The sequence below is a fragment of the Gekko japonicus genome, unplaced genomic scaffold, assembly GCF_001447785.1.
Source record: "Gekko japonicus isolate JY-2015 unplaced genomic scaffold, Gekko_japonicus_V1.1 scaffold1784, whole genome shotgun sequence".
Taxonomy (NCBI): domain Eukaryota; kingdom Metazoa; phylum Chordata; class Lepidosauria; order Squamata; family Gekkonidae; genus Gekko; species Gekko japonicus.
The window spans coordinates 278,883-291,470 of NW_015168101.1; the positions used below are offsets into that span (position 1 = coordinate 278,883).

At 46.9% G+C, this 12,588-nt stretch overlaps 1 protein-coding gene across 3 annotated transcripts in view; it reads left to right on the forward strand.

Moving 5' to 3' along the window:
* RASGRP3 (RAS guanyl releasing protein 3) overlaps positions 1-12,588 on the forward strand; it is an 82,647-nt gene that overhangs the window by 24,624 nt on the left and 45,435 nt on the right. Inside the window, exon 1 of one of the 3 annotated variants that reach the window (XM_015414790.1) lies at positions 8,309-8,362. The exons of the other annotated variants lie outside the window; for them this stretch is intronic. The gene's annotated coding sequence lies outside the window, so the exon portion shown is untranslated. Of the gene's footprint in view, positions 1-8,308; positions 8,363-12,588 lie in introns of those variants that run through there. 3 annotated transcript variants of the gene reach the window in all.

Genomic DNA, 12,588 nt, shown 5'->3' on the forward strand with positions numbered 1-12,588 from the left:
GACCTTCGGCTCCTTGACACTCGGCATTGTTTGACCCTGCTTTCGTCTCTGCGTTTCTCTGGCTTCGTTTTGATTTATGGACCTTGACTTCTGGTATGTCTGACGCTGGCTTTGGAAACTGATTTGGACTTGTTTGAACTGTGCTGCTTGACCTGCTCGGCTGAAACTCGGACTGGCTTTGGACTTTGCTTGTTTGCCCCACACTCCCTGGCCCTGCCGTGACACCTTGCCGGGTTTGAGTTTCACCTCCAGGCTAACCAGATCGAGGATGAGGACCAGCAGAAGGCAATGCTCCTCAGCTCATGTGGGAGGGCTGTATTCGATGTTGCTCAGTCCCTGGTCACTCTGGCTGAAATCAAGACCATGTCCCTGGCTGACCTAAAGCTAAAACTGAAGGGACATTTCACACCGCAACCTTCGCAGATCGCTAGTTGGCATGCATTCGATAAGCGGTCCCAGGCAGAAAATGAGACGGTTGCTGAATACGTGTCGGCCTTGCGGGAGGCTCCGCGACCATGCGATTTTACCGACCTTGAGGAAGCGCTCCTTGACCGGCTCGTCTGTGGCATGAAGGACGAGAAGCTGCAGCGGCTGTTTGCACGGTTGGCTCTCATCTATGCTGTGGCCTACTCGGAGGCTGCCACTGCCGAGGTTGCTGAGAAAGCAACACAAGAAGTACGTCCGAACCTGGCTCCAATCCAACAGGGGGCCAGCAAGTCCATGCACCACAAATCAGCAAGCGAGTCCGATGGTGAGCGCGATGACGTCCACAATGCTCGAGCTCTGAGTCCCAAGAGGACCCCAGTGAAAACTGCGCCGAGGCGAACCTGTGCCGGATGCGGCGGAGATCACGAGTGGGATCAATGCTGGGCAAGGGACATCATTTGCTGAGCCTGTGACAAGCGAGGCCATTTGGCCAGAGTCTGCAGGGCTAGGAAGCAGAAGACACTACCGTCGTCTCCTCATGCACGTCCCCGGGTTCGAGGCAAGGACAACGCAAGGTCTACAGATTGCCATTTGACCAACTGCTGTTCCTGCCCTTCAACCATCCTGAAGACCGGGTCGCTGTCAAAGAAGAAGACCCATATCACCGTCATGCTGAATGGCGTACCGTGCAAGTTGGAGGTCGACTTGGGATCATCCATAACTGTCATTTCGTCAGAAACCTTGCAACGTTTGTTCCCACGATGGAGCCGTTGGCGGTTGAAGCCGAGCACCATCCACCTCTCCGATTTTCAGGAAAGGCACGTTCCTGTGGCTGGCGAAGCCACGTTTGAGGTACAATTCAAAGGGTTCAGGGAGTCCCTGAGCCTCCTTGTTGCCAAGGGGCGCCGAGCCAGTCTTTTGGGGTTGGACTGGTTTGAAGCCCTCGGAATTGCTATAAGTGGAATTAACCAGGTCAATGCAAATAAATTGAATTTGCTGTATGTTGAATTTGCTGATGTGTTTGATGGTAACCTGGGACTGTATAGGGGGTCGCCAGTAACTTTTGACCTAGATCCCTCAGTAGCGCCTATAAGGCTTAAGTATCGTAAAGTTCCGATTTCCCTGAAGCTGCGTATAAAGTCTGAGCTGGACAAGCTCGTGGCTCAAGGTGTGTTAGAACCGGTATCACATGCAAAATGGGAAACCCCTATTGTGACACCGGTAAAGACAGATGGGTCTATTCAAATATGTGCTGACTACAAATGCACAATTAACAAGGCTCTGCAGCAGCACTCTTTCCCTGTCCCAGTGATTAGTCATGTACTGGCATCGTTAGGGGAAGGTAAAGTTTTTGCTAAATTAGATCTAGCTCAGGCTTACCAACAGCTACCCATAGACCCACAGGCTGCCTTGGCGCAAATCATCATCATGCACAGGGGTGCATTCAAAGTAAATAGATTACAATTTGGTGTAAACATGGCCCCAGGCATTTTTCAGGGACTCATGGAGGGGTTGTTAAGGGATTTGCCAGGGGTGGTACCCTACTTCAACGACGTCTTGATTGCCGGCAGATCCGAGGACAAACTGGCAGAATGCCTCAGGTCCGTGTTAAGCCGCTTCCAAGCAGCAGGATTAAAAGTGAAAAAGTCGAAATGTCAGGAGTGTCTAGCGTGGAATTCTTGGGGTTCCAAATCGACGCAAATGGTGTTCACCCTACTATGGGAAAGGTATGGGCAATTCAAAACGTCCTGAATCCAAGAAGGAACTCCAATCCTTCTTGGGAATATTGAATTTTCATCATGCGTTCCTACCGCATAAAGCATCCATTGTAGAGCCGTTACATAGGCTCCTCAACAAAGGGGCTAAGTGGGAGTGGGGCTCTCAGCATGATCATGCATTCAAGTTCATTAAATCGCTGTTATCCTCTGACGCTGTCCTGACTCATTACGATGAGACGAAACAGCTGGTGTTGGCTGCGGACGCTTCTCCGTATGGGGTGGGGACTGTTTTAAGCCATGTGATGGCTAACGGAAGGGAAGTGCCTATCGCCTATTATTCAAGGACACTTACACCTACAGAAAGAAACTATGCACAGATAGACAAAGAGGGTTTGGTGCTTGTGGCTGGCATGAAGAAATTTCACGATTTTCTTTACAGGAGGCCTTTTGTGATGGCCACGGATCACAAGCCCTCCTCAGAATTTTCGCACCTGACCAGCAAACACCCAACATACTGTCGGCCAGGATGTTGCGCTGGACAGTGTTCTTGTCAGCATATGACTATGTTATGGAGCATTGGCCTGGCAAGAACATGGGGCATGCTGACGCTCTCAGCCGCTGTCCCCTACCTGAACTGGACTCTGACCCTGCACCGGTGTTAGAGGTAATGGTCCTTGAGGAACTGGCCAAACCTCCGGTGCACGCCTTGGACATTGCGACCGACTCAGCCAAAGACTCCACGATCGCCAGGGTGCTCAACTGGGTGTGGAGAGGGTGGCCGGTAGGGTGTGTCACTGACAAGTTTAAGCCGGTTGCATCATGGCAATGTGAACTCTGTGCACAGAGGTTGTCTATTGTGGGGAAACAGGGTGGTGCCCCCCAAAAAACTGAGAAACCAGGTTTTGGAAGCACTGCACGAATACCACTCCAGCATAGTGCGGATGAAGGGGCTGGCCCGAGGTTATTTTTGGTGGCCTAAAATAGACTTGGACATCAAGAGTTGGGTGCAGAGGTGTCACAAGTGCCAGCTGTCCCGGCCTGATCCCCCACATGCCCCTGTACAGCAATGGGAGAAATGTAACCTGCCCTGGTCACGAGTCCACATCGACTTTGCGGGGCCATTTCAGGGGCAGGTATTTTTAATCATTGTCGATGCATACTCAAAATGGTTAGAGGTGGTTCCAACTTCAAAAATGACAGCCCTAACTGTAATCAATGCGCTACGCTGCATTTTTGCTATTCACGGGTTGCCGGACACTCTCGTGTCCAACAACGGAACCTGTTTTACCACCAAGGAGTTCCAGGACTTCTTGGCAGCAAACGTAATACAGCACAGCACGTCCGCACCATTCCACCCGGCAACTAACGGGCAGGCCGAAAGAATGGTGCGGACCACAAAGGAAGCCCTCAGCTGCCTGGTGCAGGGGAACTGGAGCCAAAAAGTGGCTTCGTTCCTCCTCCACCAGCACGTCATGCCGCACTCAGTGACGGGGCGGAGCCCAGCAGAAATGCTTATGGGTTGGCGCTTGACTACGCTGCTGGATCACATGCACCCTGACTTAACAAAAACCCGGCCGCCGCACAGTGAGTCTCTGGACCAGCCACTGTTTTTTGTCGAGGGAGAAGCTGTATATGCACAGAACTATGGAAGTGGGCACAAATGGTTGCCTGCCACTGTAACTCATGTTTTGGGGTCCCACCATTACTCAGTGCGAATTGCTGATGGTCGTGTAATGAAGCGCCATGTTGACCAATTGCGCAAATGGTGTGCTGATTCAGTCCCTGATTCCTTTCCCCAGGTGGCCAAGGTACCTGACACGGACAGTCAGGTAGAGTCTCCGAACTCTGAACAAGCTGAGGACTTCCAAGCAATGGAATCCCCAGGCATAGTCGAGGGCGAGCAGAGCCACGACTATGGAAACAGGCCATGGACACTCAGTCCCATTAGGAATCAGGGTGAACCCACTAACAGGGAGCCCGAAGCTCCTCCTCCACCCCCACAAACAGAAATGGTAAGACGACCCCAACGGGTTGAGCAGCGTCCAGCATACTTGAAGGACTACGTCTGCTCAAGGGTTGTCTCGTCTTAGGGGGGAAGATTGTTATGTATGGAATGGAATGAATGTATATAGAGCTTGAGTCTGATGTAAGGTATTGAAAACCAACCTATCAGAACCAGGGAAGTTCTGGAGGGAAGCAAACTGATTGGTCTTTATTTACAATATCTGATTGGATGTTATTAGACATGGGGGCATGGCTTGCCAAGCCCAGACTGTTTAAAAAGGAGCCTGTTGCTCTGTTGTTTTGTCTCGTTCTGTTTCTTCTGACTGTGTTGAATAAAGCTGTTATCACTGTTCACCTGATGCCTCGAGTCTCGTATTCAACACTGAGCTTCCTCCCATCCCCAAACTCCACCCTCCCCAGGCTCCATCCCCAACTCCCCAGGAATTTCCCAACCCAAAGTTGGCAAGCCTAGCTTGGCTATATGGACCAATGGCCTGAATTAATATGAGGCAGTTTTGTGTGTGTGTGTGTGTGTGTGTGTGTGTGTGTGTGTGTGTGTGTGTGTTTAGATGGAAAACTGTTTTATGAATTCTATGGCTGGCTTCTGGCATAACTTTTAGTTTTATTCAGGGGTCGTTTCGTAGAAAAAGAGCTAGGGGAACTCATTAGCATAACTCATTAGCATATGCCACACCCCCTGACATCACCGGAAGTGTGTCATAAGGCCACACACCCCGATATCACCGGAAGTGTGTCATAAGGCCACACACCCCACCCCAACAGTCCCGGCCGCCGCCGGCCTTGCACCTCCACTGCCGAGTCCCATGAGGGGCACAGCGGTGGACCTGCAAGGCCGGCGGGAGTGCAAGGAAGCCCCTCGAAGGCCCTCCCTGGCCCCAGGCAGGCAGGGGTGGGGAGAGGCAGGGAGGAAGCAACTTACCCTCCCTCTTCTCCTGCCTCCTCCTGGCTGAATGAGGGCCGGAAGCGGGGCAGACAGAAGCAGGGGGCGGGGCTTCGTCATGTGCCCCGCCCCCCGTACCTCACCCGGGGGAACTGCGATCCCCCGTGTTCCCCCCCGAAATGACCTCTGGTTTTATTTTACTGAGGGTTTTTTTTAGTTGTGTTTGTATTTGTATTGTAGTTTACTCAACACTTGTATTGAATGAACAGGTTGAGAAAGTCTAACGAACCTCTGAGCTTTATGGACTGTTCTACTGAGAATAAACTGCATTTAATTTTAATTGTTTTAGTTCTATGCTGTCCCAGATTAATGGGAGATAGACAAGGTTATTAATATCTTATTAAATGTGCTCACTTTTCCAACAAAAATTAAGTCTAAGTATGTGTAACTACATGCTCTCACATTTATCCCATATTGTGCTGCATGTGCTTATTCATCTCTTCTTTCTGTTATTTTTAGCTATTCTAATTCTCCAGCAGCAGGGCTATTTTTGGGCAGGGACGCACAGGAACGGAGTTCCGGTTGGCTCCCGAGTTGGCCACGCCCAGCAGGAACTCATTAGCATAATAGGCCACACCCAACAGCAGAAACTCATTAGGATTGGCTACATTAGGGGTGTGTGGCCTAGCATGCAAAGGAGTTCCTGCTACAAAAAAGCCCTGGGTTTTGACAACAAACAAGGTAAACAGAATAACAAGCAAAAGGTGGGTGTGGCTGGATTACCACACTTCTGGTAACATGGGGGTGCGGCCTAATGTGCTAATGAGCTGTGCTGTCAGGGTTGTGGCCTAATATACTAATGAGTTCCTGCTGTTGGGTGTGGCCTATTATGCTAATGAGTTTCTGCTGGGCTTTTTCTACAAAAAGAGCCCTGCAGAATGTATGTTAATATGCCAGAAAACATCAAATCCGCCTCAAACAAAGGATGGAGCTAAATTTCAAAAGATGGTGGTTTGAGTCAAATATTCCCATTTCAATTTTGTTTTTCCTGTGTGAGAAACAAACACTTGAGTTTTTATTTCCACACCAGATTCTCTTCACCATGTAGAATATTTCCTAGTAAAATTAACACATTTCCTAGTGTTATTTTTGCATCAGTTGCATATACATTGCATCAAATTGTATGAATGATGTAAAAGTGGCATAAACAAGCCAATGAATCATCAGTGACAAAAAGAAGGCAAACGAAAATCCTGGTCAGGTGGTAGTGGCGTGAGAGAAGGCACACACCTCCTCTCATGTCACTTGAGGTAGATGACCCAAGACAGAGTGGAGAGGAAGCATCACTGCAGCTACTGTTGATGGATCCCAGGCAGCATGGGAAGTGGTGGCCTGTGCTTTCTCGGCTGCTGCTGCTGTTGCCTGCCGGCCGGCCGGCCTACCTGACTTTCATCTAAAGCATGATTCATCCAAGGTTACTACTGCATCCTCTCTAGGAACCTGCCAGGGCAGCAGAGAGGAGGGACTTGGTCAGTTGGAGGTGTAAGTGAAGTTTCCCCAGCATAGCTGTCCTCTGTGAAGAAGGGACATTACAAAGACACATTGAGTGGAAGTAAATATTTTAGTAGTTAGGACTGAACAGGGCTAGTAGTCGTACAGTATCAGTATTTGTTGACTAGAAACAACCCAAGTTCTTCCAAGTGTGACCAGTGCCACATTTCGACCCATGAACCCAAAGCACAGAATGCTAATGTAATGATTAATCAACTGATTCAAGAATTTGTAATTGATTAATCATCTTACTTTTAGCCCATTCACTGATCAATTTAAATATATTTTGTTTGATCAAAATCTCAATATGAATGCCTAATGAGAAACTGGTGTCAGTCCAATAAACAAAAGCTACCTCTCATTGTGTGAAAAGGTAAAACTCCCTCTGCCATTTGCTTTTCATTCTGTTATGTATTTTAGACCAATAGCTGAAACAATAACATCTGTACTACTACATTCCCTATTACAGGGGTCATTTTGTAGAAAAATAGGTGCAGGAGCTCATTAGCATAACTCATTAGCATACCTTATTTGCATATACCACACCCCCTGACATCACCGGAAGTGTGTCAGAGGGCAACACCCACCGCTCAGGCTCCACTGGACTGTTTTGTATTGCTAGCTATTGGGGGGGGGGGACGTGCAGATCTGTCCTCGCAGAGGAAGGAAAGCTTGTACCTGAATAAAACTTGGTCTTAAAGGTGCCACTGGACTGTTTTGGGCCGGGGGGGGGCTCTGCAACTTACCTGGCTGCATCTTGCTCTGACTGAGGGCTGCTGGGAGAAGGGGGTGGGGCTTGTTGCATGTGCCCGCCCCCTGGGCTTTTTACTGCCAGAGCTCCACTCCTGTGCGCTCCTGCAGGAAATGACCCCTGACAGTAACACACTGGAACCAAAATTTTGCCCTCAGTGATAAGCCCTATTGATACATCTGCCAAGTAAACCAATTCAATCTTACAGCCCTAATACTATTTCCAGTTGGTTCATTCTGAGATTTAGGGATATGCTAAGCATTTCTCTGAACTTCCAGTTTTGCCCTAAACTGAGGAACAGGAAATGCAGAACTCTTCTATGTGCACATAGTTCATTTGCCCCACAGTGGAAAAATATGTGTGAATGTCTGTCACACTCACATGTACCTCCATTGAAAGTGTGCAGGTATGCACAGAGAACCCCCAGGTTCCCATTTCATGGCAATGAGGTCATGCCCAACCCAATTTCACAGCAAAGGCAGCCAAAGAAAACACATAAAACTCCATGTTGCCACAATGGATCCTAAGGGTGGAGACCACCCAGCAAGGTCCTCCTGAATCCGGCTACTCCCCAGGCAATGGTGCAAGGGGACTGTAATACTAGTAAAAACAAAACATGCAAGTTAAACTACAGTAGAATGTTTAACTTTCCATCTTTGCTAGCCCTGCCCTCTGGCAAGGCTGTTGTGTTTTGTTTTATTACTACCATGGATGTTTTAAAATAACAGTGATTGTCACAATTGTGGACCATAAACCATGCTCCACTCAAATGCCTCTGCTCGGGCTGATGCTAAAAAAGGAATTTCATTTTCTTTTTAAATAAGGGGGAATAATGATCTTCAGAGTCTGACCTCCTGGCACAACAGAGAAATTTATCAGAGGGGGCATGTGACTAGTTAAGACACACAACCCCGGCTCAAAGGAAACAGCTGCTCGTTTATGCTTTAGCACTTGGCAGCTGGACAAAGAAGGGAGATGTTTGTGTCGAATACCTCCGCAGAATCAAGTACAGTAAGTGATTTTCCCTGTTGTCGTTGGGCTGGGTGTGTGTTGGGGGGGGGTTCCCCTTAGAGTCACAAATGCTTTCCTAGTTTCTCTTTGCAAAAGACCTTAAGGCTGAAACACCCTTCACTCCCCTCCTGATGCAATGCCCAAAACAACAATCTTTTACAAGACCCATTATTAGTGCGGTCTACTGATAGGAATAAAACAGGCACTTTTTTGCTTTCTGACTTTAAGAAAGAAGAGCGATCAATAAGAGAACTGGCTTGCCTGGTCCTCTGATGCAGCTTGCCAGGGTCAGTCCAGAACAGGGATTCCTTGTCTTTAAGGGGTGTGCAGAACCAAGATTTTTGGCAGGTGCATCTGCTCTCATTTATAATGTTGCTAGGCAGGAGAAAAGGCACCCGATGAAGCTTTTGCTTCTACAAAATGGTCAAAGGTACAGGAATTGTATTTGGTCTTGAAACTGAACCCACCCACCCCCCAAGGTATTTTTCTTTCTTTGTGCTATTATGAAGTAGGTTAAAGTGTAACGCCTGTGTAGTATTTCTGCTTCATCGTTAACACTGTACTTTAGAAAAGAATTCATGTGAAACAGCATGGCCAGTTTCAGGAGCTGTTATTTTTGACAGGATGATGAAGGGTGCTGATTTTTGATGAATAAGAAGGAAAGAGACAAATGCCATCTTTCATAAACTGTGCATTCTACTGTGCAAAAGCAGGGGAAGGGGGGAACTATCTTGTAAGAGCCACCAAGTTTTCCAGTGATTACCGACCTTTGGCATTTGTTTATATATTTAGATGCTTATCTTTTTCAACTTCTTCCTATTGGCATTTTCTATTCATATTGGTCCTATCTGAGTAGTGCACAAAAAGGTAGTTTGTTTTCTGTTCAGATTTCCCCCCAGTACATTCAGGTGTTTGCACTTTGGAGTGACGAGCACAGAGAACCAACCTATGGGCCTTTCACTTTTATTACAGTGCCACATCTATGACAATTCAGATAGCAGAATGGTGAAAATGGAGAGTGGGGGGCAAGGATGTCATAGCATAGTTGACTGCTACATACAGCAGAGAGCCCTTTCTCCGGGCCTTTCTTTCTACCCAGAGCCTTTTTTTTTTTGCAGTAGTAATGTGTAGTGGTGTCAGTTTTTGTGCACAGGTGAGGTGACATTCCCCCACCATTCCCAGCTAGATCATTGATTGTAAGGGATCACATTTGCCCATTATTCAAGCTGCAATACTTACGGTAAAGCCATGTGATAGCTTCCATTGTTCTTAGTTACATTGCTATTTACGCTGTGACTCCATAGTTCACATGGGCATCTATTGGCTATGGTTGCCAGGCAAGCCCCGGCAATCAGGAAGAGACAAGGGTGGGGCAATGCCGGACAATGATGAGATGTCACTTCCTGGGGAAACCATGAAGTGACATCATGTCTCTCTAGGAATTGCCAGGAACTCGATGGCAAAACCACAGAGTTTTTGGAGGTTCCTAGAGAGGACTGGCATCACACTGTCACCTGATGGTGATTTTTTAAGACTATTTTTCTCCTGTCAGCCATGGTGTTAGCAGGATGGAGGGGAACGGGAGCCGGGGCTTGGCAGCCCTACTAGTGGCTGTGACAAGGGACACACAGTTTTGCTAACTCTTTCAAGAAAGTTTTTGATGCTACTTTATATTTTAATTGAATTTTTCTTTGCTACAGGAAACATGCATTGAATGTTTTCATTTTGAAGTGAGAATCCCCTGAACAAGTCTATAGTCTTTGCCATAGCAATGACAACAGTGGATCCTGTCAGTCTTTTCCCCCCCCCCCCCCATCCTAGTCACCTGCATTCAGGGTTGCCAAATGCCTGGAGAAAAAATGTCTTGTCCCTTTAATAGGGGCTTAATGAGATGTTATTTACTTCACATGCCAGGAAAAGCTTCAGCTGCCTATTTCCATGCATTAAACCTGTATTTTAGAAGACCGGGTACAGTCACGGGATATGGCGCTATACCTCATCTGGGCAAGCATAATGCTTCATTTTACTCATTTATTTATAGTCGGCTTTCCTCCCCCCCAAAAATTTCTCCCATGTTCCTGCTAATAGAAAACAATTATTTATTTAATCCTCTTTTCACCTGCCGGTTCCCCACTCTAAATTCCCCTCATAACTTCATAAGCTTTTCCATATCAGCTTCCAAGCATGCATTTTCCACATTTCTCCTAAGAGAAACAGCAGAAAATAATTGTAAATGAATCAGTTGAATTTTCCATAGAAATCTCTAAATGGGTTTCCATTTCTTTCCCATTGCCAAAGCCAGAGCTTAAACATCTTCAGGAAGTCTTGTAATATATTTTTCTTCAGCAATCACTTGGTACCTGCAGATTCGTAAAAGGTTACTTGGCTTTTTGGAATACAAACTTTACTGTTCTGTAATTTCCGAACGTGTCAGAAGAATTTGTGTTCTGATTCAGTCTATATGAGTGTTTTACATCAATAAAATATTCATGGAAAGAAAATTCCACCTGCCTCTACCCCTCTTCTGCAGAAGGGGAACTGCTGCCCAAAAACAATTCCACAAGGATTTGGAGTGAATAGTAGCATCCTTGTATACCATATCAGAGGGGCCACATTCATAAGAAGCTTCATTCACTACCAACAACTAGAAACTGAGGCATCCAGCCTAGCATGGTCTACTCCATTTGTTAGCAACTCTCCAAGGCTTCAGAAAGGAAGTTTATTTTTTCCTGGGGTTTTTTTATATATATTTTTAATTGGACAGGTGGCCAGAACTGTACCCAAGACATTTTTTGTGCAAAATCCATTCTCTAGCAGTAATCTATGGTCCCTCCTCAAGAGTCTAACACTTTTATCCTACTCTTGCTCCAAGGAGCTGAGGGTAGAAAATAAAATGATCTTATGTTTAATCCTCACTACACCCCTGTAAGGCCTATTACAAAGGTGGGATTTCCATCACTTTCAGCTTAAATGTCTGTTGGGTTTTTTCCGCCTATCTGCATGCATTTTCCTCTCTTTAGTGTGCACTTTACTTTCTGTTCAGTTTTTCTCTGTGTTTTCTGAGAGCACTTTTGGGGCAATTTTTTGTTGTTGTTCACTTCAAAGTCAAAGCAAATCCAAGAGCATAATAATTTCATTGGATTCCCCCCCAGCCCTTTGCCACCCATTGCCGCTGCTTGACCGGAAGGGTAGAAGAGGAGGCGGAGTGGCACTGTATGTGAAGAGAGGGCTAGATTGTCAGGAAGTTCTGGAGAATGGGGTTGATAGCCCTGTGGAAAGTATATGGGTGGAAATAAGGGGAGGCAGGACAAAGGGTATTGTTGTTGGAGTCTGCTACAGACCGCCTGACCAGGGACAGGAAATGGATGCTGCCCTCCTTGAACAGGGATAACATCCAGACATCAGAACCTTATAATTATGGAAGATTTCAACTTCCCCAATGTGTGCTGGGAGACAGGCTCAACAAAACGACAAGAATCACGCAACTTCCTGACCTGTCTGGCCGACAACTTCCTCTTTCAAACGGTGGAGGAAGCTACAAGGGGCTCAGCCATACTAGACTTAATATTAACCAACAGGGAAGAACTGGTAGACGGGGTGAAGGTGGTGGGAACCTTAGGGGGAAGTGACCATGTCCTCCTTGAATTCCAGTTGCTGTGGGGGGGTCAAGGACGTTCGTAGCCAAACTCGTAGGTTAGATTTTCGTAGGGCTGACTTTAACGAACTCAGTGGCTTGATGGGAGTCATTCCGTGCGGGAGTGTGCTGGGAGGGAAAGGAGCAAGTGAGTGGTGGGCTCTTCTCAAACATGAGGTTTTGCAAGCTCAAGCCCTCACTATTCCAGCAAGATGGAAACATGGTAAGGAATCCAAGAAACTGATGTGGATGAACCAAGAGCTTCAGAATAAGCTAAGGGAGAAAAAGGAAATGTTTAGGAAATGGCGGGAAGGTCAGACCTCTAAAGAGGAGTATATGAGAGTTACTAGGTACTGCAGAACAGCCATCAGGGAAACCAAAGCTCAGTATGAGTTGGGTCTGGCCAGGGGGGCTCGCTACAATAAGAAAAACTTCTACAGGTATGTGAGAAGCAAACGCAAGGTAAAAGAGGCAATTGGACCACTTTTGGGAGTCAAAGGAGAAACTCCGGTGGAGAATAGAGAAAAAGCAGACAGGCTTAATTACTTTTTTGCCTCTGTTTTTTCTCAGAAGACCTTGAGCCCATCTAGAG